Here is a 24764-nt window from a genome sequence, read left to right as displayed (position 1 = left end):
CCACGAAATTCTGAATTTTGAATGACGAAATTCCTTCAAATTTCAATGATAATTAAATTCGTTAAAAATTTACAAAACGTGTACCGGAAATTTCAGACAAAACTTTTAACAGTGTGTTCACTTGATCGGTTAAACATCCTTAATAGATATAACTTCCCTTGGCAGAAGCCAAAGAAGGAAAATTCGACTATAAATATTCTTTAATTTTTACTGAATCAGAAATTTAGCAATTTAATAATGAACATTCTTATTATCATTCAAAATTGAACTAAGTTGGAAAATTCTCGTCTTCCTGCTGCTAAAAGTTTTGGAATTTTATTGAATATTCAGTGAAATTTGAAATTTTATTATTTTTATTTGCGAATGAAACCACTAAAATGCTTCTATTTCTAGATTTCTAATTTTGCTTGGAAACAATGAATCAAACGGCGGATTCTTACCAAACATTCTCTCCGTATATATTGAGCCATTAAACTCAGTCTAAAAATCAGCAATAATTTCATCGCTTTTGAGTCTTTTAATACCATGAAATTAATTCTGATTGACGTTCACATCGAACTAGCATCGTCTTGCGTTCAAGAATACCTCGCTTTAAATTTTCAATGAAAATATCACGATGTCAGTATGGCAATTGTGGAGGGAGTGGAGGAAGGATGAAGAGGACTTGAGTGGAATAATCGTACAGGAATATGCAATGAGATCTCGAGGCATTCACCCTGTTACCAAGGAATATATTCAGGTATTACATCTAGTAGACGAGTGTATACTAGGTTTAGTTCGGTCCGCGTAGCAAATCCGAGTAGAGAGTACCGTTGTGCAGCCCCCGGTCCATCCTCGTGGTAGACCCATTCTCCCCCTGGTCTGCTGGACGTTGACGGGGCCAAACACCGATTTAATTAATTGCCTCGAGTAACATAGATACAACCTTCCCGCACAGAAGCAATAAACTCTACTTCTGAGATAACACTTGGGACAGTCAAATGTCCTTTGCAACGCTATCCTTTATTCAAATATAAATCATCTTAGGAACAGTAACTAGTGTCAGTGACAATAAACGGTGACAATAATCGCGACAATGACACGGGTTCTAGACGAATAGCTTTCATTCACAAGTGAATGTAATAAAAAAACTGGTTATTTAATTTCAGGAAAAAATTCAGTTTACTATCAAAAGTCTAAGACCTTGATCTAACAACCTAATGATTTTCAGATTAACAAGCATTAGCTTCGCGAACTGAGAACCTGGGCGCATGTGAAGGGGATAAAATTCTGAGATAATTAAAAATTACATAAGTAGATTGAGTTTAGAACAAAATAAATCATCAATCCACCGCAAGTTTGCTCTATTTGCGAACCTGGATTTTTTTTAATTTTACAAAATCCAAGTTTCCTTAAATGCTTAAAATGATTGATTAAAATGATTTCCTCAAATCCTTAAAATAAGAGAAAATGTGGTTTCATTCATGTTTAATGATGTTAGATGTTAAGCGAAAATTACGGCAAATAAAACTTTTTTCTCTATTTTTTAGTCTGTTGAATGCTGACGGGAATTCCTTAATTCATTTATTAATTCCTTCATTTATTTGAATTTCCAATCTAATATGAATATTCAGTGCTCAAGTATATTGAATTTTCAGTAAAATCTGAAATTTCATTATTTGTGTCCTCCTAAATCGCATTCAACCTCACTGCCCTGAAAATTCCAGAATATATTTCCCGGATTTTTCTGGTTTTCTATTCATTTTCAGCGAAAAATGGAACTGAAATTTACAATGCTCTTTGATTTTTCCACGAAATTCTGATTTTTTTTTGACGAAGTTCCTTAAAATTTCAGTAATAATTAAATTCGCTAAAAATTTCGGAAAAGTGTACCGGAGATTTCCGACAAAAACTTTTAATAGTGTAATTAATTGCCCCGAGTACCACATACCAATATGAGATAGCACTTGGAATAATCAAATGTCCTTTGCAACTCAATCCTTCACTCGAATATAAATCATCTTAAGGATAGTAACTAGTGTCAGTGACAATAAACGATGACAATGACCACGACAATGACACGAATTCTAGACAAATGGCTTTGACTCAAAAGTGAATAGAACATAACCACGAATACACGGCTGGTGAAGACTTTTAAAAAATAATAATAATGCAGGGAGGAAGAGAGTGAGAGAGAGTGGCTGGGACAAATGGGACTCGAGAGCGTGCGCATGAATATAATAAAACGATCCTGAGCCATACACACCCACTCGTTGTGTATGCCAACGCACACGTATCCCACCAGAAACATGGGGCCAAGGAGGTACAAAAGAAATTGAGGAGACACTGGGAATATTACAATAATGAAGCATCGTCCATTTCTCAGAGTGTCAACTGCACTGTAAATCGAATGATCCGTGTCCAAGGGGACGCATCATCGTAGATACCCCTCGGGGGAGTAATTCACGACTTGCCAGTGAGGGTGAGACTTCATCAGTGGATATTAAAGGATTTGCATTGCATCGATGTGAGAGGTGATTCTAGTGTATGTATGTTAAAATTCAGGCAATATCACTTGGATGAATGATGCTAGGTTTGCACGTAGTGTCTTGGGGCGTGGCTGGATAACTCACTGAGGGTGAGAAAGAAGTGAAAATATATTAAGTAAAGCCACATCTGTGTATCAAAAGGGTGCATCCCCCTCTTGCTCCAACGACTCTAATCTTAACGTCGACTTTATTGCCTAGCAATTTGCTTATTAACTAGCATTTAGCACTTGCGTGTGGTGCTTTCGATTAATTAATCGAGAACGAGAGGCAAGAGTGTCGCCAGATGTGTAGCAAAACCCCCGTGCCCCCCCCCCCTCCACCACGCCCATTACACTGTTTGAAATTTTTAGAAATTCCGTAGAAGATGTTATTTAGGGAAAAAAAGGTTATGAAATTTCAAGTTTTAAGTAGAATTCACGGAAATTCATGAGTTTTCAGTGGGAGTGAGACGGAAATTTTACAACTTGATTGAATTTTCAGTGGAACATGAATATTCGGAAATAAAATGACATAAATTATCAATATCTCCGTGAATTTTCCGGATTTTTTGGAATTTTCACAGACCAATTGAACTAGAAAATTTCAGAAGTATTTTAGAAGAATAGAATAGAATAGAAGTATTTTAAAAGTATTTTAGAATTATAAATTATTTTATTGATATCCAGATAATTGGAACAGAAAATCAATGGAATATTTGATTTTTCAATGACAAGATTACCTGAAATTCAGTAGAACCTGAAAACGATAAAAATTCCTGGAATTTCACACGGAAAATTCGGACAAAAATTTTTAACACATGGAACAAAAATTTACTTAAATTGAGTAAATTTTATACCAGAATCAAGTATATCCATAAACCTGATTCAATTATATTATTCTGGATATTTCAATTCGAGGAGGATTATTTCTTATCAGCCCAGATTGTACCAAGCGCTCTCAAATGTAATATGAGAGTCAGACACTAAGTAAGTGTGAGAATATAAAGGTCAAGGGAATATAAGGGTCAAAAATGGGAAGTTAAAAAATGAGGGTCGGAGTATTAGAGCCAAAAACTGAGAGCCCGAATGTAGAGGTGAAAAAATGAGGGCCAGAATATTGAAATAAAAAAATTAGGGTCAGCATATAAAAATAAAAAAGTGGATGTTAGGCAATGAGGGTCATGCAAGGGTCAAAAACGGGGATCAAACAATATATGACTTATATTTAGACCTTCATTGCCTGACACACTTTTTTTATTTTTGTATTTTAACCCTAATGTTTTGACCCTAATATTCCAACCCTCATTTTTTAACCTCCACTTTTTGACCCTTATATTCTCACACTTAGTGCCTAACCCTTATATTACACTTGAGAGGGCTTGCTACACCCCGGCCTGATACCAAAGAATCATCCTCGAATTAAATTCAGTAGCGAAGTGATAAAACGGTATAAGTCAATTTTTACTATTGACCAATTTTCAATTAATGTCTCGGAATCTAAGGGCGATAGCAAATTTTTTATTATAACCTTTTTTGTAGAGTCGATTGAGAGCTACAACAAATGCAGTAGCGAAAATTTCACTAGCTCCCTTAGATTTTGAAATATTCCTCAAAAACTCAACTGGGAGATAAGTCGACTTAAACCGTTTTACCACTTCGCTAGTGAATTATCCATCCCCCAAATATTTTATACTCAGTTCAAATATATTTTTTTCCGTGGAGTGTAGCAAAAACACCTACGTATGTGTAGAATTTTGTCATTCAGGGGGTAAAGTGATTGTGCCACTTGCTCAGTCTAGTTCAACCTGGACGAGAGTACACTTAATTCTCACGTTGCACTGAGGCTTTTCCACTACTGGAAAACTTTATACTGTGTCGGGCGCGAAGGGGGGGGGGATGGAGTGAAAGAGAGACAGTGTAACCGGTTTTCTCAGCGCCTGAAGGGGGTGGAAATGGGGTTGGGCTGCGCGACACCCACGACAAGATAAATTCCACGGGAAAACGGAACACAGAGAGCCCCCCTTCCCCTGTAGCATCCCGCTTTCGTCGTCAAAGTTACCGGGAATGTTGGGTTACTCTACAACTGAGAGACGCGCAAGTAGCGCTTTTATTTACATAAATGGAAACAGCCCTCGCGGCTTCCTACTTCTACTCCAGCTCATCCCCCTTTCAACCGCCTGCGCCATCCACCCACTGCTCGCCTAGGAACGAATCACTGGTAAAGAAGTTTAACTCGTTCGTATAATTCTCTATTGTAATTTCAATAATTTTGGGTCTTTTGGTTTTTACTCTTAACTGTGTTGGGGATGAATGAGTTGTAAGCGATGAGAGAGGATTTTTGGACATTATATCTTGGTGGAAAATAAAAAAACTTGTATTATTGTGGATACGTTGGTGAGGGTCGGTTGAAGTGCCTGTTTTACTCGACCTATTCATGAGACTTTTTTCAATAATATTATACCAAAAAATAGAAGAATCACTCGATTGATATCCACCACAAACTGATCAGTTTAAACAATTCGATCGCGTTATGGATTTTTAAGAAATCATGAACCAAAATTTTGAAATATCATTTATCGGTAACGAATCGGTTTGTTTGCGTGTTTCAAGGTCCATTTCTTAACAGTTGATACCCAACCAATTAGATAGAGGCGCAGACTACGGAGAAATACAATTATTTACAATAATAGTAAAATATTGTTGAACTCAAGTATCATTTTATCGCAAATGAACTCACTCAATCGCGTAGGAGCATTGTCAATCTTCAAGTTTCGATATGTAATATATTCATGATGTAACGCGGGACCATAGTGATGAATGAGAATTTATTTGAGGTCCTTGAACCGCAAACATTCTGAGATTTAAGTCATTGAAAATAATTTACTTCTCTCAAGTAACTGTAGTCTAAATATTAGGAAATTCTCTCAGTGTGTAACGCGCGACTTCAAAATTAATGATTTCCTTTTTTTCGTATTTAAAAAGTACAATACAGTGATGTAATATCACGCGACAATCTCGAAATTTTACATTCCCATAATGCAACCACCCAACAACACTGTACCGTAAATTTCCCCTAAAGTTTTGCTACGGTGCTGCCATCGCATGTGTTGAAATTCTCGGTCGGAAATTTTTAACAGAAGCGATGAGCGAGAAAACCGTGGGGGGCAGAGGCCGGGGTTGAAGTTATGACAAAGTATATGCGCACTTGGTCGTCAATCCAGAAGCGATCAGCTCCTTAACGGTGAGAAGTAACGATCCGAGTATAACCTGACGCCCTTTCAGTAAGCGATCACTCCACTCGGTAATCTCCCCATCAAAACTTAACGTCATCGTATAAGAAAGAGGCAATAACTGCTCGCAAACTTCTCGTCATGGGCCCCTTTTCTCCGGTGTCACCTGAATCTTACAGTTTTGGTTCCACTCACGAGTCGGTTAGAGTGGCCGTTTTGGCGGTAAAGTGTCAACTTGAAAGCGATACTTTGAATAATTATAGGGTCTTTCAGTGTTTAACATAGAGACTGCGAGACCCTGACGGTTTAGTGAGGGGGGGAAGGGGAGTTATTGATAGAGGGAACACAAAAAACGTATATGTGATATTGACCTCGAGCCATTCAGGCCTTCGACGACGGGTTCAAATCAATAAAGATTTCCCATCGTGAGAAGAGCCGGGGGAGAATATTTCAAACATCCGTCGAGGCCTCCTCCTACCCCACACCCAATCGCCTTCACAGCATCGTTCTACTCGCTTTTTCCTCCCTCTCCTTTTCCGTCGACGTCCGACGCGTCTCTTTCGCCTATTCGCACTTTTATGATCCCAGAGACCGAGAAACATTTTTTATCGACTGGCCCCCGATGTACCCCGACACGGCCAGTAAACTTTTCCCTCACTATTTTTTTCATTTCTTCATTTCTCTTCCACTTCGAGCAGAAATACAGAAAACAAGAAAAGAGTTTTTTTTTCGTATCAATGTCCCACTTGTAAGTTTCTTCACCATTTTATTCAAGCAGCAGCAAATGCCAACGGTGTCTAAACAATCTGCGTTTACCCAGAGTTTATTCCAGGAATTGAAATTATGAATATTCATTTGGATTCGTCTGATGGAGATTGAAAAAACCTTATCCAAAGACATCAAATCGGATGGAAATAGACTAATTGATCTCCCCAGTTTATTTAGTACGTCTGTGAAATCCGTCTGACGTTTGAATAATAACAAATGTCTTTTCCCTGGATCCCACTTGATTAAATTATCAAAACGGATATTCTCAAGTTTTATTCAGTTGCCAGTTATCCTCAATAAACTGCGAGGTGAAAATATTTATATTCCTCTCACGTGTTAACGTTTTGAGAATTGCGAGGCGGCGGGGAGATAAAATGGGGGAGAGAGAAAAAAAAACGGAGTGATTTTTCTCCGGTTGTGATGTCAGAATGACCACTGCGGTGAATCCTCAGGGGGGGCTTGGAAAATGTAACCAACGAGAGAGCCTCGACGAAGTGAGTGGAAAAGACTGGGTGGAATGGAGGAATTGTTATATATCCGAGGGGCTGGAGGGGCCAACGACGTCCGTCAGGAGGTAATTGAATACCTCTCGCCGTGTCAAAGAGGGCTTCACCACCTCGGGATTACGCCAGAGTAGCATATACACGGTGAACGTTTGGCGAGTATGTGGTCCAGGCCGAGTTATGGTGTGAGAGAGTCCACTGTACTCGGCGGAAGGCCCAGGGGATGCGCGGGACATTTGTCAACGAGACGAGCGGTGAGTGGAGTGGACCTTCAACCTCCTCCATCTAGTCCTCTCGGAGTCATCCTCTTCCCCTCCCCCTTTTTTCGCCTTCCCACACCTCGGTGTCACGTACGTGTATCCCTGCGAGACGCCTCCGTGTGTCCAACCCCGGGATATTAACGGATAACGGATAGGAAAAAAGAGAGGAGTACAGTGTTAAAAATTTTTGTCTGAAATTTCCGGCACACTTTTTGAAAATTTTTATCGAATTTAATTACCAGTGAAATTTCAAGGAATTTCGTCATGGAAATTCATAATTTTGTGGAAAAATCAAAGGGAACTGTAAATTTCAGTTCCTGAAAATGAGTACACTGATAGAATGATTCATTTATTCCAAACGAGATTCGTTAACTATTAACGAATGGTAGAGTTGAATATGACCAAATGAATATTCGTTAATACTTAACGAATGGTTCACTTGAATGGCGAAAGGCAAGCCAAACAAGGCTCCTCAAATATACATTCGTTAACTATTAACGAATGAACATTTGGTGGGACCGAATAGACCCTAACCTCCAACCAAAATCCATTCGTTAACAATAACTAATCCGTTCTATCAGTGCAGAAAAGCAGAAAATTCCGCTAAACATATTTTTCGTGAGAAGACCCGGTAAACCGCGATTCTAACCTCGCTTCGCTCGGTTTGATCGCGGTTTACGGGCCTTCTGACGAAAAATTGTATTCATCACACGGTCCAAATGTATTTTCTGACGAATGTGGCTTTGTAGGCCGAGCCGAAGGCGAGGCCTATAATCACATTCGTCAGAAAATACTTTGTGGATCTTGTGATGAAAATAACTATTTGAATTTTCAGGGCAGCGACACTGAATGCGATTTAAGGGGAGAAAATCATAAAATTTCAGATTTCACTAAAAATTCAATGTAATTCGGCCGAGTGGCTGCTCACTTAGGAAATCACTGGACCACTCGGTTGGAAATCGAGGAAGAAATCACCAGAAATCGTTGGAAATCAAGTGATTTCCATTTTCGGTAGTGATTTCGAAAAACTTCTGGAAATCATCGGAAATCAGTACAAATCGTAAGAAATCAGTAGATTTCAGAAATAATTGGAAATCGTCAATGAACGTAAAACCCAAATTTTTTATTCGAGCTTCTAGTAGATTCTGATGATTTCTTGAAATAAAAAAAAATGGAAAGAATTCAAATAATCAAAAAATCATGGAAATCACAGGAAATCTTCCTATTCTGGAAATTATTGAGCCACTCGATTGAGGAGTAACCAGCCCCTTGAATTTGGCACTGAATATTCATATTGGATTGGAAATTCAAATAAATTAAAGAATTCTCGTCTTTATGCTGCATAAAATTCTGGAATTTTATTGAATTTTCAGTGAAACCTGAAATTTTATAATTTTTTTCCCCTAAATCGCATTTAGTGTCACTATCCTGAAAGTTCATAACTGTCCATTGAATTTCATTTTTTTTTCTAACAATAAGCAAGGGAAACAGGTCAATTTCTGGCCGGGGGTTAGTTTCCGGAAGATTTCAACTTGCATTGAATATTCCATAAATAAAATGAAAATTGTACTGATCATTTCACCTTTCAATAATATTACTCGTGATCATGTGATCAATTATTTTTTCTATTCTTCGGCATTTAATAACTAAAAAAAAACATGACCCAGTCGTCCATAAATTAGGGGTTTCGGCTGCATTGAACTGTTTTTTAATTTAATTAGTTTTTGTTTTAATTAGTTTTTGTTATTTTTACTTCAAATAATTTTTTTATGCTAATTGAAACATTCTTAAAGGTATGGAAGTCGTCATATCCCCATTTACATCATTATTTTATTTTATCTCCTACACTGAGAAAAAAAAAATTTCTGCCAAATATCTATTTACTTGAGAGAAGTATTTATTGTTTCAATACCGTATTTCTCCAGTTAAGTTATTCCAAGGCAATCCTCATTAGGTTTCGATTATGTCAATTATATTACTCTAGAAGATAATCATGTTAGTTATGATCTCGAGTGAACTTCAATACTTATCGACATTGAAAAATGAGTCGATATTCTTCCCTCTGGAAAATTAGAAATTTCGGAAAAATAAATAATCATTAGAGGAGTTTATCCAAGGTCATGTGCAGCATACTCATCCTCTAGAGCAATATGAGTGTTATAATTGAAACCTAATCAGGCTCGCCTGGGCATGACTCGATTGAAAAAATACGACTGTGAAAAAATAAATGCCTCTCTCAAGTAAATGGATATTTGGCAAAAATAATTTTTTTTTCTCAGTGTACCACGAAACTTGAATTTCCCTTAACTGTCCAGAAATTGGCCTGTTGACCCTACTTTATTCATCAAGTTTACTCTTATCATGGGAGCACCCTTCGGTGACTCAACAATAGGCAATTCTCAACGACACACTGTACACTGAATTGAAAATGGAACACAGTCAGGGTAGGATGATACGTGGAATGAACAGGAGAGTTTCGGTATGGGTTACGGCGGGGGTGTGTCTGGGAACAAGGAACGGGCGGATTCTGGATCTCACTGCTGAGCTGGCTGACTCGCGTCTCTCGTTTGCCAACAATGTTCCCCCCTTTATTTGATTACAGGGCATTCGTATACATGATTTAGTCCAAACCTATGGAAAATGTGGAGGGTTTTTTTCTGGTCTGTTTGGAGGTTGTTTGTTTCAGTGTCGATGGCTTGAGGCGGCGAATATACTTGATGTTTTTTGGTTCGATGTGGGGTATCCTTTTAGTAAAAGGAATCCGTGTGAGAGGGTATAAGCCAGTGTATAATGAAGTTAAGAGATCATTATTTGTAATATTGTGGTCCCTTCTAGATTTCCTGCGCGGAGAGAAATATTCAATAAAAATTATGTATCTTTTCCGTAATTCCGGAGCGAAATGTGGTTGCAGGAAATTTTATGGAACTATCACGTAATTTTTCCAGAGCCTTCCGTAATTTTTATCTGAATCTCCTGTGAAAAATTACGATCCCGTCACTTAAATTTTCTGAGTCAATGCCGTAATCGGTGAGCGAATTGTGAGTTCCGTAATTTTTACTGAACATTTCACTCCGTGTGAAATTTTAGTGGAATTAGAACACGATAAAAATTTCCGGAATTTGGCACGGAATACTAGATACGGGAGCCAAAGAACCTTGATGTGAATACCGTAGGTACTGAATTTCAGTCAAAATTACTGAGAACTTCTTCTCTGATTCTCAGAGAAATTTCACTGAAATCCAGTATTTTTTATCCCTGAAAACCAGAAACTTTTCTTTCTCTGCGATCTTCAAATGACTTTCCCTTTCACACAGAATGAGTCAATGTCCTTTCAGTGAATAAAGTACTCGCTGTTTGTTACGTTAGGTAGGGGTTAATAAAATGATACATCGTAAGCGTGGTTGAGAGGTGGGAGGAGAGACGTTTCTACGGGATTCTAACAGATGAAACATTAGGCGAGATAATGGGCCCATTTCCCAGTGGGGGTAGCATGCTCTGAGAACACGAGTTGAGGTAGGGGCTTTGATAGTAACATGGGGTCAGAATATTTCTACAAATCATTACTTTTAATTCGCTCTTTCCCATCCCTTTTATCAAGACTAATGTACCGGTATTTTGCTGTCTGAATGTGGATTGAAAGCTCCTCCTGCGTAGGGAGAGAGGGAGAGTCATTGCTGCTAACTGATGATGGAAAAAACGAGTGAGCGTACAATGGGGATGCGGATGCGATTAGCAACATCTTCATAATCTCTGGGTGTCACGGTGATGCGTTACCCAGTACAAAAACACCAAATTTATCTGTATACACCGTTGGATTCCTTCCGTAAGTTAATGCCACCATGGGGTTCACGTGTCCCTGGGTGTATGTGGGGAAGCAGCTGGCATCACCGCGGGATACCATCGCGCACGCCAGTGGGTCGAGATTGCCTTTTGACTCTTTCCATCTTCCAACGTGTTTGTTATGCGAAGATTCCCTATGAAATCTATACTAGTGTTTGGAGCCAATTCAAAGGCACAACACTATAATTTTTCATGGGCTAAAGATAAAAAGAGATGGACGGAGGGTGGGCCATTCATTAGATCCGGCTCGGTTGGTTCACACGTTGTTGGTGGGATGGTGAGCATCTTCTTTGGGATGTGACACCTTAATATACAACCGCCCAGTTTGATGTTATATATTAGTGTAACAGGCATAATCCACATGATTCAAAAAAAGATCGGAATTTTTCATTTTTAGGCAGACATCGGCAGAATCATAAATTTTAAATAAAGTTATATATAGTACTTATCAATTTTAAATTATTAAATTAATCACCAATTAAATATCCAAATTCCGAAGGATTTTGTCAATCAATAATTGAGTTCGGAGAATTGACGATTATTTGGCTAATCGAAAATCTCTTTTAAAAAATTTCGACATATTTGTCCAATAGTCAATTTGCAATCCCATATTTTAAATTATTCAATTCACAGTCAATTGAAAATTGACATTATCAATTATTTTATAATTTTCAACTAAATAATTGTGAACTGGCAGAAATTTATTTTAAAAATGTGAAAAAATCACATCTACTTAACACTCCGTTGGTAGTGCTAGCAGTGTCGCGCCGCACTTTTTCCTTTTTTTTTAATGATACTGCAGTAAAGCCTCAGAAAAATTTGAAAAAATTTGACATCTCATTTTGAAGTGTCTAGAAGTTCTATCAATGAAAATATCCGCCAAAAATATTGTAAGTAGTTGGATTTTCAAATTTTTATTCAGCAACTGGGGGCCGGGTACAAGGCGAATTTTTAGAAAAACACGACAACTTTGAGACTGAATATATAACTAAGAGTAACACTGAATATAAAAAATCTCACAGCACTTCTTCAAAAAAAAAAAATTGAAAATGAAAAAATTCATAAAATAATTAAAAAGTTGAATGTTTTGATGATAAATGTTGGATTATTGAGTCAAATTCATAGAATCCATTCAACTGAGAAATGACGGCTACAAAAACGAATCGACGTGGAGGGCACCACAGAGTCGCCTGAAAATTTACATAAACATAAACGATAATTTCATAGGGAGAAAGAACAGTGAGTTCTTTCATTAGGTGACGAATATTCTTTTGGTCCTTGTGACCAGCATTTAGTCTCCTAAAGAGATCCGTAGAGAGCAGACATTTCTTCCTCGTGCAATTTAAATAAAGACAAGCAATTAAAGTTCAATCCACTGAATTTCGTATTTACTTATATATCCCATTTCCAAAAATAAACTTATAAAAAAATTAATAATTTATAAAGCCGCAGATAAAAATCACAAGAGAATAGTGGGAGAGGCAAGGCAGACGAATGGGGAGCCTTTAAACCGTAATGGTAGTAGGAAAGAACTATGAATAAAATAAATAATAATTTATAAAATTGATAATTGACATAAATGAGGGTCTAGCCGTAAGGGTGAGATGATCAGAATAAAATCCTAGGGATGAAATCATAAGGATAAAATTGCACGGGTTAACAATAAATTCATAATTTATAAAAAATTAATCTCCCTAACAATAAGTTATCCCGAAATACCCGATCATTTTGAAAATCTCGGGGTATTCTAACCGAACATTACATAGTGTCATCAAGTCTAACATCTTAAAAGAAAGAAAAAAAATCAAAGCTCATAATTGTGGAGGAAACCGAGTAAGCGGTATTGCCCGCCGAGCGGTCAGGCATACTGGGATATCCTTCGATGCTCCAATACAACTTATTTCAAGACGCGGTTTCTGACACTATTCTTTTTCCCTCAAATTCTTTTTTTTTCATGATGATTAACTTACGCAATCCCCTATAAATACAAATGTTTTGCAAAACACCTTGGTCAGAAACATAGGAAATGAGTGGCCAGGGTGGTATTGGTCGCCCGTAGTGCTGGCGCGAGAGTGCATATCGCCGAGGGTATAAGTCACGGGCACCCCGCGGTGTACCATCCGGTAACTCGACACCGTCGTTTGTACAGTGGATACGGCTAACGCGCTCTGGCAATGGCCAAACGTTTTCACAAAAACATACGTATGAATAACCTATACAATAGCAAGTTTTACAACACAACGCAGGGCCCCGAGTGCGAGAAAGCAATCGGAGACAAAGAGGAGAAAAACATTCACCCGTTGCCATGTATTCTCCTGGTATCGGGGATGTACGTATTGTATGACATTAGATACTATTTAAGGATTAATATAGCCATAAATAAGATTGACTTCCGTTGACGTGGTGGGGCTCAACAATGGACGACCCGCTGTCGTTGATCTGCAGCCGATGTGGCCTGTTTGGGATTAGACGAGCAAAAAGGTGGGAAAAAGTGAGGATAAAAAACGAGTTGGGATGAACTATCGAAGCCACCGGGGTCTCTGCGATTCGATAATTAATTACTGCAGCGCCGGTGGAGATCCGTCGAGCTTAATGCGTTGGTGCATTCATCATAATAAGCGAGAGGGACTCCGGGAGCCGATAAATATTTGATCTTCCTGGTTCCCCCACACACGCTTCCACTCCCACTTTCCCTTCTTTTGATGCATTTGTCTGATCTACACACGGAGAAAATAAAATAGTAGAGATTACCATGTCGAAATCCGCACATAGTAAAAGTTACCAAAGTTTTGTAAGTGTTACTATGGACATGGTAAGGGCTACTATGGAACATCGTAGTGGTTACTATGGGGCATAGTAGGCTACCTTAATGGTAATAATTACTATGTTACATAGTACAGCTCCCTATGTTATGTAAAATGTCCTATAACACATAATGAAATTATTGCAAATAATTAAATACCATCCAGGAATGAAACGCGAGGAGTTCAATGTTAGAGACAGAAATATCATTAATTCAAGAACGGGAATTTTCTTGTAAGAACCGTCTAAAAGAGAAATTATATTTCTGAATGAAATGATGGATTAATTCGGAGAGCTCCTAATAAAACCCATTAAACTATAGTAAGCATTACTATGGAACATAGTAATCATTACTATGCAGCATATCAATCATTACTATGCAGCATAGTGAGTACTACTATGCAGCATAGTGAGTAGTATTATTCAGCATAGTAAGCATTACTGTGTAGCATAGTGAGCATTACTATGCAGCATAGTAAGCATTACTATGTTGTGTGGTAAGCATTACGATGCAGCATAGTAAACATTACTATGTAGCATAGTAAGCATTACTATGTAGCATAGTAAGCATTACTATGCATCATAGTAATTATCACTATGCAGCATAGTAAGCTTTTTACTATATTACAATAGTAATCTCTCCTATGGCCATGGTAATATTTACTATTTAATTCTCTCCATATAATCGTTCATTCCGCATTGACATTTCCTTTTCGCTCGGTATGATTCTTCTGGAACATAAAAGGGCCCCGTGAATCGCCGACCAGGGATTGGACTGAGTGAATCCAGTTGCTCTGATACTGGTAACACGCGAGTGAAAATGGAGAGGTGGGAGGTATAGAAGGGCTATCAGTTGGTTTTATAGCAGCACCTAACGTGGTGAAACACAATTGGTATTAATGCACGGCTGGGGCCCCGCGAGACCGAGATAAATGATCACTGGACGGTTTCACATTCTTCTCGTTATTTCCTTTTTTCTCATTCGAATGGAAAAGGGATATTAATGGAAAACAGTGAACGGTCACTAGCCCATCAGGATCTTCTAACTTATGGTGGAGGAAGTATTTCTCTGAGTTCCCACTGCTGAGACAATTTGTCAAGAGGATAGGAGTGGATGCAGGAATTTGTTAACACCTCGGTTAAATTATTCGGTTTGGGTTCGGGGGACGTGAACGTTGATCAAATTATCCAGATTTATCTGTCGATTATGAATTTGAATAATAGATGGATTTTTCATCGTGGATTTCATCTATCCGGCGGAGAATTCATTGGGATGTTTCGAAGTAATTGATGTTGGAAATAATATGGATAATTTATAATTTCATTCATAATTTAGTGGTTCAGAACTATTTGGAGGAATACTTCCAAGGATGAACGCGCAAGAATTCTTTAATTCAGCATATTTTTCGTTGTCAATCGAAGCACTATTCCTTCTTTGAGAACTTGACGAAATTGAAAGATGGAATTACAATTTCGTTCGATTTCCACGACTACCTTGTTTATAGCCAAAAATTCGCCCCAATTTTCTAGATAACTTTTATTTAACTTTTCTCTGCGTGTCAGAATAATGTTCAATTAATGGGGCCATTCAAATATTACGTCATGCGTTCGTTGGACTTTCTAAACCCCTACCCCCCTCCGTCGCAAGCCGCCGCAACCATGGACCCCATGTATATTACGTCACAGAACCCACGACCACCTCCACCGGTGGTGGCGAGGATTTAGTTTTTTCGTAAAATCGTCTTTGAAGAATAAGAACAATAAAAAAATGCAAAGGTTAAGAGAATAATTAAATTTTTGTTATAATTCCAACCGTGAGGCAGCGCTTCAAGGATGCGTAGCGTTCGTGAATTTCTGCCTACGGCCGTCATGTGAAAATAATACATTATGTCATCAGGTAATAAAAATATTATCTGACAAATGTGACTTTATAATATGAGCCGAAGGTAAGGATTATAATCACATGAGTCAGATAATACTCTTATCGCCGTATGACATAAAATATCCTTCGTCACTTGGCCAAAAAAAAAACTTTTCTAATTCATATGATAGTATCCCTCGCCTTCGACTCGGGCTGCAAACTTATATTTGCCAGAAACGTTTCTTTCGGAGTAGTGACGAAATAGTATATTTCGCAACGAGTGCAAAAAAGTGTTTTTTGGCGAGTGGGAGGTTTATATCACGAGCCGAAAGCGAGTGATATAATCCCATGAACTAAAAAACATTTTTTCACGAGTTACGAACAATATTTTTCATCACAATGTGGCGGAAATTGGACTTTTAGGCACGCGGAGCGTGCCGAAAAGTTCACTTTTCGTCACAGCCTGATGAAATAGTATTTTTCATAGGGTTTTCTTCTCGTGTGACATTGGCGTCCGAACCGAAGGCGAAGACTGACCAATCACATGGTTCAACGATACTTGTTGTAAAGAAAAAAACACAAAAATGACCAATTTTTTGTCAGTGGTCCATTTTGCCCTAGGGGTTCATTTTGCCCTCTCGGTCCGTTTAGCCCTACCCTCCCCCACTATTTTATACACGTTAAAAAGGATGAGTTCCTTAAAATCAGTAGTTTTCAAAATAGAAATGGAAAACTTTTGTTCGATGACCACAATCGTTATGAAATCTGTATTTTCACCACTTATATCTAGCCTTCTCAAACAATCTTCTCAACTGAAATGTAAATGTCAACAATCAAGAATTTCCTTCTAATAAAACGTGCAGCTGATAAAATTAATGAGCTCTCTTCCAATAAAAACCATTACCAAGAACGGCTTAATAACGCAAACATTAAGATAATCTTGACCATGCGCAATCTGCGATGAGTTGGGGCCAGAAATAAGGTATGCTTCAATTGAAATAAAGATACGAGAGTAGTTAAAAATCCGCCAAACATTCATAAAAATGCAACCGTGAAGTCAGCCCAGCAGAATTCCACTTTAAAAAAAACCACCGAAATTTCACCTTCTCCACTTTCAACTTCCACCATTAAACCGCAAACAGGTAAAACACCACTAAAAATCATCGAAACACGTAGTTCCCCATCATCTGCATGGAATTTCCTGTCTAAACTTAAACTTTGATACAACGACTATGAGGCATTCGTTACAAAACGCGTGGGCACAGAGCTCCACTAAGGAGGAAGAGTGGGGTTGAAAAGTTGTCGTGTTGGGGACTCGTAAAAGAAATTGCAGATAGTGGCACGAGGATTGCATGTCAGGTAAAAGAGGAGTGAGTAGAATACTGGTAAAGCCAAGTGGCCAGGAGAGCCACCAGTCATCGTTAGAGGATCTCCAGCGTGTTTAAACCCAAGTCCAAATAATGGACTCTCATATTATACACGTTTACAGTATACCAGTGTGCACGCGAGCCTCGTTTTCTTGATTCAATAAAAGCCACTCCGCGTTATAATGCGCCAAGCTAAGTCGTGATGGTGTCGAGGCGTTAGATATCAGTATTTCAAATGCTCCTGTGACACGTGAAACTCGTACCCCTCCCCCTCCGCCGCCCCCCCCCCCCCAGCGGCGGGAGGATTAATAATTAAGTAGCCAGTGGTATCGTAATCAGTCGGAAATACTTCTTATGACTTTTTCCAAGCTGGCCTCTATTTTTATTACCACTGAAAATACCAAGACTGAGTTATTCACATGTATAACTCGAGCGATAAGCTAATCAATCTGCCTCATGGGAATGTCTTTAAATGGTTATAAATGCCTCACACGAAGTTTCAAGCGCTATACACTCTCCTACATCTACATGAATATCATTAGCCCCTTAACGATCGCCACCGCTCTCATTATCAGTCAGACTAGCCGTATATGTCAGCTTTGAAATAGTCCAGCCAATGTGAACAATGCCACTGAGACTGGCCACCACTATTTCTCGATGACGAGTCCAGTCTGACTCATCGTACGTGTCTCTGAGATAATTGGCTTTCCAGTGAATTCATTTGAAATTGACTCTGAAAGGAGCGCATAGGGGGGAAAAATAGAAGATATACACTTCTGAATTTAACGGTTCGTCTATTTTCAGTTTTATCTGATTTCACGAACCCCTCTGTCCAACTGACATTCGAGTGCATCAGTTGATCTGGGTGCCAATGACACTGGTGAGTCTAAATCCCCCTCCCCTCACGAAAAATCATTGGAAACACTCGAATGTTATTAATGGGAGGGAGTGACCACAGGCGCAAAGTCGTTTGTCGTGTTCCTGCCATTGGACTCGATTCCATAGATTATCGTTTACGTCGAATTCTGATATCGGAGTAACAGACAAGCGAGATATTTCCAACAAATGGACGAGACAGTCCTCTGTGTCTGTTCTCTAAAACCTCGACTGGTGTATCAGCACCAGAGTGCACAGGATATTCATAAGTGAAGTGTCACAGCAGATGGCCAATTATCCCCCAAACAATAAACACAATTTAATTTTATATTCATTCGGATATCCAACGTTTCACAACACAAATGGTAATCCATCAACATCGGTGGAGGCGGGGAATGGGGATTACTCGGAACTGTCGTTCGAGTGTCATTGGCTGTATCGTCCAGGTATATAACTATCTGGACTACCACAATGCGCGAATTCGACCTCGTTTTACAAATGCCAACATCAAATAATCCTCGACCCCGCACGGCCGATACACAACGCCGACACTTTAATGTACCCGGGTATTGTTACATATTTATGCAATGTGTCTGACAATTTCCAAAGCGTTAATCCCTCCAGGACAATGGCCAATTTTTTGTACCTTTTTTTTCGGTCGAGTGTTTGCAAATGATTTTTGTTAAAAAAACTTTTTGAATTTAAGACTACTAATTTAACTCTGGTACTCCCGCTGGGTACGTCGAGACTCTCCATGGATTTCTCTCCTCTTCTTATGCAAATTGAGTAAGGAGGGATGAAAAAAAGAAGGGCAGAGAGGTGGCTCGCGTGTTTTCAGCGTGTTTTAATTATTCAAGCGACAACTTTTCCCAATGAAATTAGTGCCCTCGCGAGGGGCTGACTGTTGCAGTTTCGAGTTCTTCGGGGGCGACAAGTGTTTTGCTCACTGGGCTTCACTCCCCCATCCGGAGAGGGGAATAATAACCCGTGGACTTTACATATAAACGTAATACCTGGTATTTCAAGGCATATACGAGTGTCTCAGACTTTGTTACGAATATCTCCGCAGGGGGATGGAGGACAAAATTTACCCTGAAAAAAAGCCATCGTAAGGAGCAGCGGGATTTTTTGTTTCACAGTGTGAAAATTTGAAGGCTGGAACGTGCCGTACAAGTATCCGGTTTGTTGGTGAGGACGGCGGAGAGCTGTAGTGGGAGGGTGGTTGGGCTGTCGTAGTTATTTGGCAGTAACAATAACAGTCGTGCCACGCGGAGCATACAGAGCGGCGGTGTTTGGTGCCGCGTTGTATGAATGAAATTATTCGCTTCTGGGAATACCCCGGGGTCGAGACCCCGAGGTGTTGATTGCAAGGCGGCAGCTGTGTTTTATACGGCTGTTGGTATACAGTATATGCTATACAAACCCCGGGGCTTACCGAAAGGAGTCAGCTTGCCTCACTTGGTCCTTCACTCCTTGCTGCCATTTCTTATTGTTTAATCGGCGTGTTGAACGACACTTGCCTGCGAATCCAATATCATCGGGTTCAACATTAGGGCTGTGCAGAAGACTCAAACGAGACTTTACTTTGGAGGGATCGTCTTGGTACTGGCGATCATGGAAGCTTTCGGAATCTTCACAGCCTCAAAAGAGGCACATTGGAAAAATTTTTGTCTGAAATTTCCGGCACACTTTTGGGAAATTTTTACCGAATTTAATTACCACTGAAATTTCAAGGAATTTCGTCATTGAAAATTCAGAATTTCGTGGAAACAATAAGAGAACTATAATGAAGCCCAAATGGGTTCCATTTTTTCCTGAAAATAAGCAGAAAACCTGAAAATTTCGGTAAATATATTCTGGAATTTTCAGAACAGCGATACTGGATGCGATTTTGGGGAAAAAAATCATGAAATCTCAGACAGTTGACTTCCAATTGTCAGGCCAGCAACACTGAATGCGATTTAGGGGAAAAAAATTATGATATTTCAGGTTTCACTGAAAATTCAATAAAATTCCAGAATTTTAAGGGGCATAAAGACGAGAATTCTTCAATTTATTTGAATTTCCAATCTAATATTAATATTTAATGGCAAATTGTATTGAATTTTCAGTGAAATCTGAAATTTCATGATTTTGGTCCCCCTAAATCGCATTCAGTGTCAATGTCCGGAAAATTAAAGAACATATTTAGCAGAGTTTTCAAGTTTTTCATTCATTTTCAGGGAAAAATGGAACGGAAATTTCCACATGTGTTTGATTTTTCCATGAAATTCTGAATTTTCAATGACAAGATTTCCTGAAATTTCAGTGGAATTGAAACACGATAAAGATTTCCGGAATTTGGCACGGAAAATTCAGACAAAAATTTTTAACAGTGAAGTGCAATTCTCGCTGAATTTTCAAAAAAAATTTTAACAGTGCACAGTCAATTTATTTTGTCTCGATTTCAAGTTTTTTGCGTTGTTTATGTATAAAAGACCAAGACGAGACGACCGAGACTAAAACCGAGACGTTACATTCAAAACGCACGAGAAACTTGAGACCGAGATTGATAAATCGACTGTGAGTCATCACGAAAAGAGCTGATGCTGCCTCTTTCGAGACCGTGACGAGACCAAAAGTCTCCGTGTTCACCGAAATCGAGACGATCCCTTCAAAGTGAAGTCTCGTGTGAGTCTCATGCGCAGCCTTACTCAACGTATTCTATTGGCGTCTTTAAACTGTGGACAGAGGGGAAAAGTAGGGAGAATTCGCTCCAACAGCAATCCTCGGGGGAGAATAACAGCCCTTGTCTGCGTGCGGTCACTTCCGTTTCCCTCGTCGACGTGGTCCTGACCGTTCAACGCATAACCATCTCATCCCGCGTCACAGGATCACATCCCTGTGGTAAGGCAGCATTGCCACACCTAGTCTGTATCATCCTGCCTCATCCCCGATGATTAACGGCACCCTGGTGACTGGCCGAGTGTCTATTATCTTCTCGGGCCTTCAACCACTGGTCTTTCGTATCAAATTACTTCCTGAATATTATCAGTTTCGCTTGACGTCGACGAATGATCTCAAATGTTTTCTCTAATATGTTTGATGCATTCGTTGTTGGAGAAAAAATGAAGTTTCAGTATTTGACATTTTGCGGTGGAGTGGGGAGGGGGGAGGGAAGGGGAGTAAAATGAATTAGATAGTTTTTCGGTTATTTCTACCTAGTTGGATGGCAACCTTGTATGCAAATTTTCTGTTGGAATAAATTAAGCTCCGGTATGAATATGGCATGAACCCGCAAAATCGTCGAATATACTTCATTTCTATTGGTCGACATTCAGAAAGAGGGAATAATCCGACCGAATGCCCCGCGTGCGCCAAAATTGTAGAGAATTTTTCTCAAGTTTTACTGCATATCCACGATTGGAATCGGTTTCGCAATAAAATTTCTCCCTCTAGTTACTGTGCGAACTATCGAAACAGCTTCGACAATTTCGGAACACTTGGGCCATTACGGTTGAAAATCCAATGCAAGGAGGAAAATAGTTTTGGAGATAATACCATAGAAATCATGCAAAAATTACAGTGTCATATGTAATTTTGATGCATGAATTGCTTCGTAGAAACCACTATTCTCCATCCAAATTTTGATGGAGTGTCACGCACAAATGTTGTCTCAATCCGTAAAAATTACGTTTCAATTCATAAAATTCCTCGCGCTTCAGAGGAAAAATTCATTTTTTGTTTCCCATTTTTCAGTGTTTTTAGGAAAAAATTTGCCCCGGCGGAGGCAAAGTCAGATTTCAGGAAATGTATACTTTGCCCTTACGCTGAGGCGAAAAAGACGGTTCTAATCACGGAGGATAATAGTATATTACGCAACAAGTACGTAATGGGTTTTTTGGCCCGTGGGAAGTTGTAAAACGAGTTTTACAATCCCACGAGTCAAAAAACACCATTACGCACGAGTTTCGTATACTATTTTATGCCACTCATGCCTGAAACCGGCTGGATTACACACTCGACGCTTCGCGTCTCGTGTCTAATTCAGCCGGTTTCAGGCTTCGTGACATAAAATTTTGTTCAGTACTTGTTGGGAAATTTCGTCCTTAACGTGTGTGGTTACATCACTCGCCTTCGGCTCATGCTGTAAACCCCACACACGTTAAAGACGAAATTGCCCCCCACGTGCTGAAATATACTATTATGTCATAGGGCCCAGAATCCGCGATTCTAACCTCGCTTCGCGTGACTCAAGTATAAAATAAATAAAAATAAATAAAATAAATCTGAATCAAGTATAAAATATACTTGGTGCAAGTATTTTATTCTTCATTGGAGTACACAATATACTTAATTCAAGCATATTATATTTCTGCGTGTGCGATGTTGAATAATTTGGATTGAAACCGCGTAATCACGCGAAGCGAGGTTAGAATCGCGGATTCTGGGCCCTCGCTTCGCTCGGTAGAATCGCGGATTCTGGGCACCTATGGCATAAAATAAAAAACCCTTACCCATTCGTGTTTACGACCTTCGCCTTCGGCTACGTTTTGACACATAATTTTTCTTAGGTTATCTTCTCCGCCTAGGATTCAAACTTTCTCAGTAGCATAAGAAGACGGAAAATCCCCAACTTCCTAAAATTCTTAATCAAATATGAATATTCAAGACCAATTCCGCGGAATTTTGAATTTATTAAAAATTGAAGGATAAATTTCCGTTTTTTCATAATTTACACTCATTTTCAATCCAAATTATTCAACATCGCACACGCAGAAATATAATATGCTTGAATTAAGTATATTGTGTACTCCAATGAAGAATAAAATACTTGCACCAAGTATATTTTATACTTGATTCAGATTTATGCATATACTTCATTCCGGTATAAAATATACTCAATTCAGATATATACTTTTTCCATGCATTATAATTATTTCCGTAGCCATGTACCTCTTTCAGAAGTAGAATTAAATGGATTTCAAAAGTTTCTGACGTTGAGTTCACCTTCTGCAGGGTGAAAGGGGTCGAGAAAATTAAATATCAGATGTTGACAAATTGCAAGGAGGCGTCGCTACAACGGATATTAATGGCATCAGTACAAAAAGTGAGTTACTCCCACTATAATATTTTTTTCTTCTCTACCCAACCTTTTGACTTACAGCTGCGGATGAAGAGAAACGAGACATGTTTCTGACGAGTCTCGAGAGGAGTGTGAAATGAGAGTAAAACTTTTGGCTCCGAGAGTTTTGCTCCCTAGAATAGTGGGTGTCTTGACAAGACAACGATAGGGAGAAGAATCGGCAAGCTGGCAAAGGGGGAATGGAATGCCCAGTGGAATTTTTACACTCAATGTTGGTGCAGAATCATGGAAAGAATAGACGGTAAAGGGCTGCTGATGGAAGCGACCGCGAATCCCCATCAATAACGCCTCACAAGGCGTCCTGTGCGACCGTAAGATTAATCACCCTTCTTCCTTCATCCTCTCCCACAATCACCCCGCACTCTGGTCAGTGTCTATCCCATTAATTTAATGATGTACTATTGATTTCATTCCTCGGAGATTCTCCAAAAAATTCTCCTCGCAAGAGAGTAAAAACGAGCAAAAGCGATGGGAAAAAACACCAGGAAAAAAAATCCGAGTGATCGAATCCGCGGGAGAACGAGAGGGTGAACCTATTCCTCTCGAATTTACGATCGACCTCCAAGAGTTTGAGGAGGTGGAGGTTGCGGTTGAGTGTCGTCCGCGGGGCGTTGGGCTTAAATTTATCTGGTAGCAGCACTGATAGAGACGCTCATGAATAGATCTGCGCATTTTCCAAGCCCAATAGAAGTGTGAAACGCAAGGTGGTCTGAGTGTGTGCGCGTTTCGCAGAGTAGAGGGCCATCCGACGAAGAGAAAATCGTCTCGTAACCCAGGGTATCTCTCCCTTTTGGATATATTCCCACCTTTCTTCCGCCCCATCCACCGTTTTCTCACAAACCGATGGCGCTTTCTCGGAACGTCGGAGGAAAGCTCGCTGAGGGAAACAGCGAGTGGAAGAGGAGGCCCAGGGAGTCGCGGTGGCGGGGTGGCTGGCATGGGTACAGCCATGAATATTTCGCCACCGCACTTATTTATGCAATACTTTGCACTGGCAGCTTTACGGCCTGGCCTCCCTCTCGGCTGTCCGTGTGGTTGGCTCCAAGGCATGCGCCACACACCGGATAAATACACAGCAACCGTGTGTACCTCTCCTCTTTACCAAACGAGCCCCGTGAATTCACCCAAGTCTCTCCTATGTCGTTTTCCTACAGAATACACCCATACAACCAATCTCTTTTCCCCTTTTGCCACCCTATCGCTTACCTCCCTACACGCGGAGAAAAGCCAAGCAAACGTGCGAGTCTGTAATATATTACGTTCGAGCATTTTCGAGCTGTTTAGAAGCTTTCGCGATAGATATAACCTGGAGAGGGAGAGCACCGCATTTAGCCCCCTTCGACGGACTGGATATACCTCTGTCTCCCCCCGTCCCGCGCCACGGCCCATCATGGACGCTCGCGCAATAGTTTCCGAATAAATCCCCGATTCTCGAACGTTGCCTGCTTTTCCTGCTTGGATTTACCCGCCCATATCTACCTATCTGTATACGTGCACCCCAGTGCAAAATACCCGAGGTCCCTTGCGCATATATAGCTGGATGTCGGTAGCTAGTCGTGTCGTATAGCCACCCCCCCCCCCCCCCCCCCCCCCCCCCCCCCCCCCCCCCCCCACCCCCCCCCCCCC

Source organism: Diachasma alloeum, unplaced genomic scaffold (genome assembly GCF_001412515.2).
Source record: "Diachasma alloeum isolate Michigan unplaced genomic scaffold, Dall2.0 Dall_scaffold_00336, whole genome shotgun sequence".
Classification (NCBI taxonomy): domain Eukaryota; kingdom Metazoa; phylum Arthropoda; class Insecta; order Hymenoptera; family Braconidae; genus Diachasma; species Diachasma alloeum.
This window is presented reverse-complemented; position numbering follows the sequence as displayed.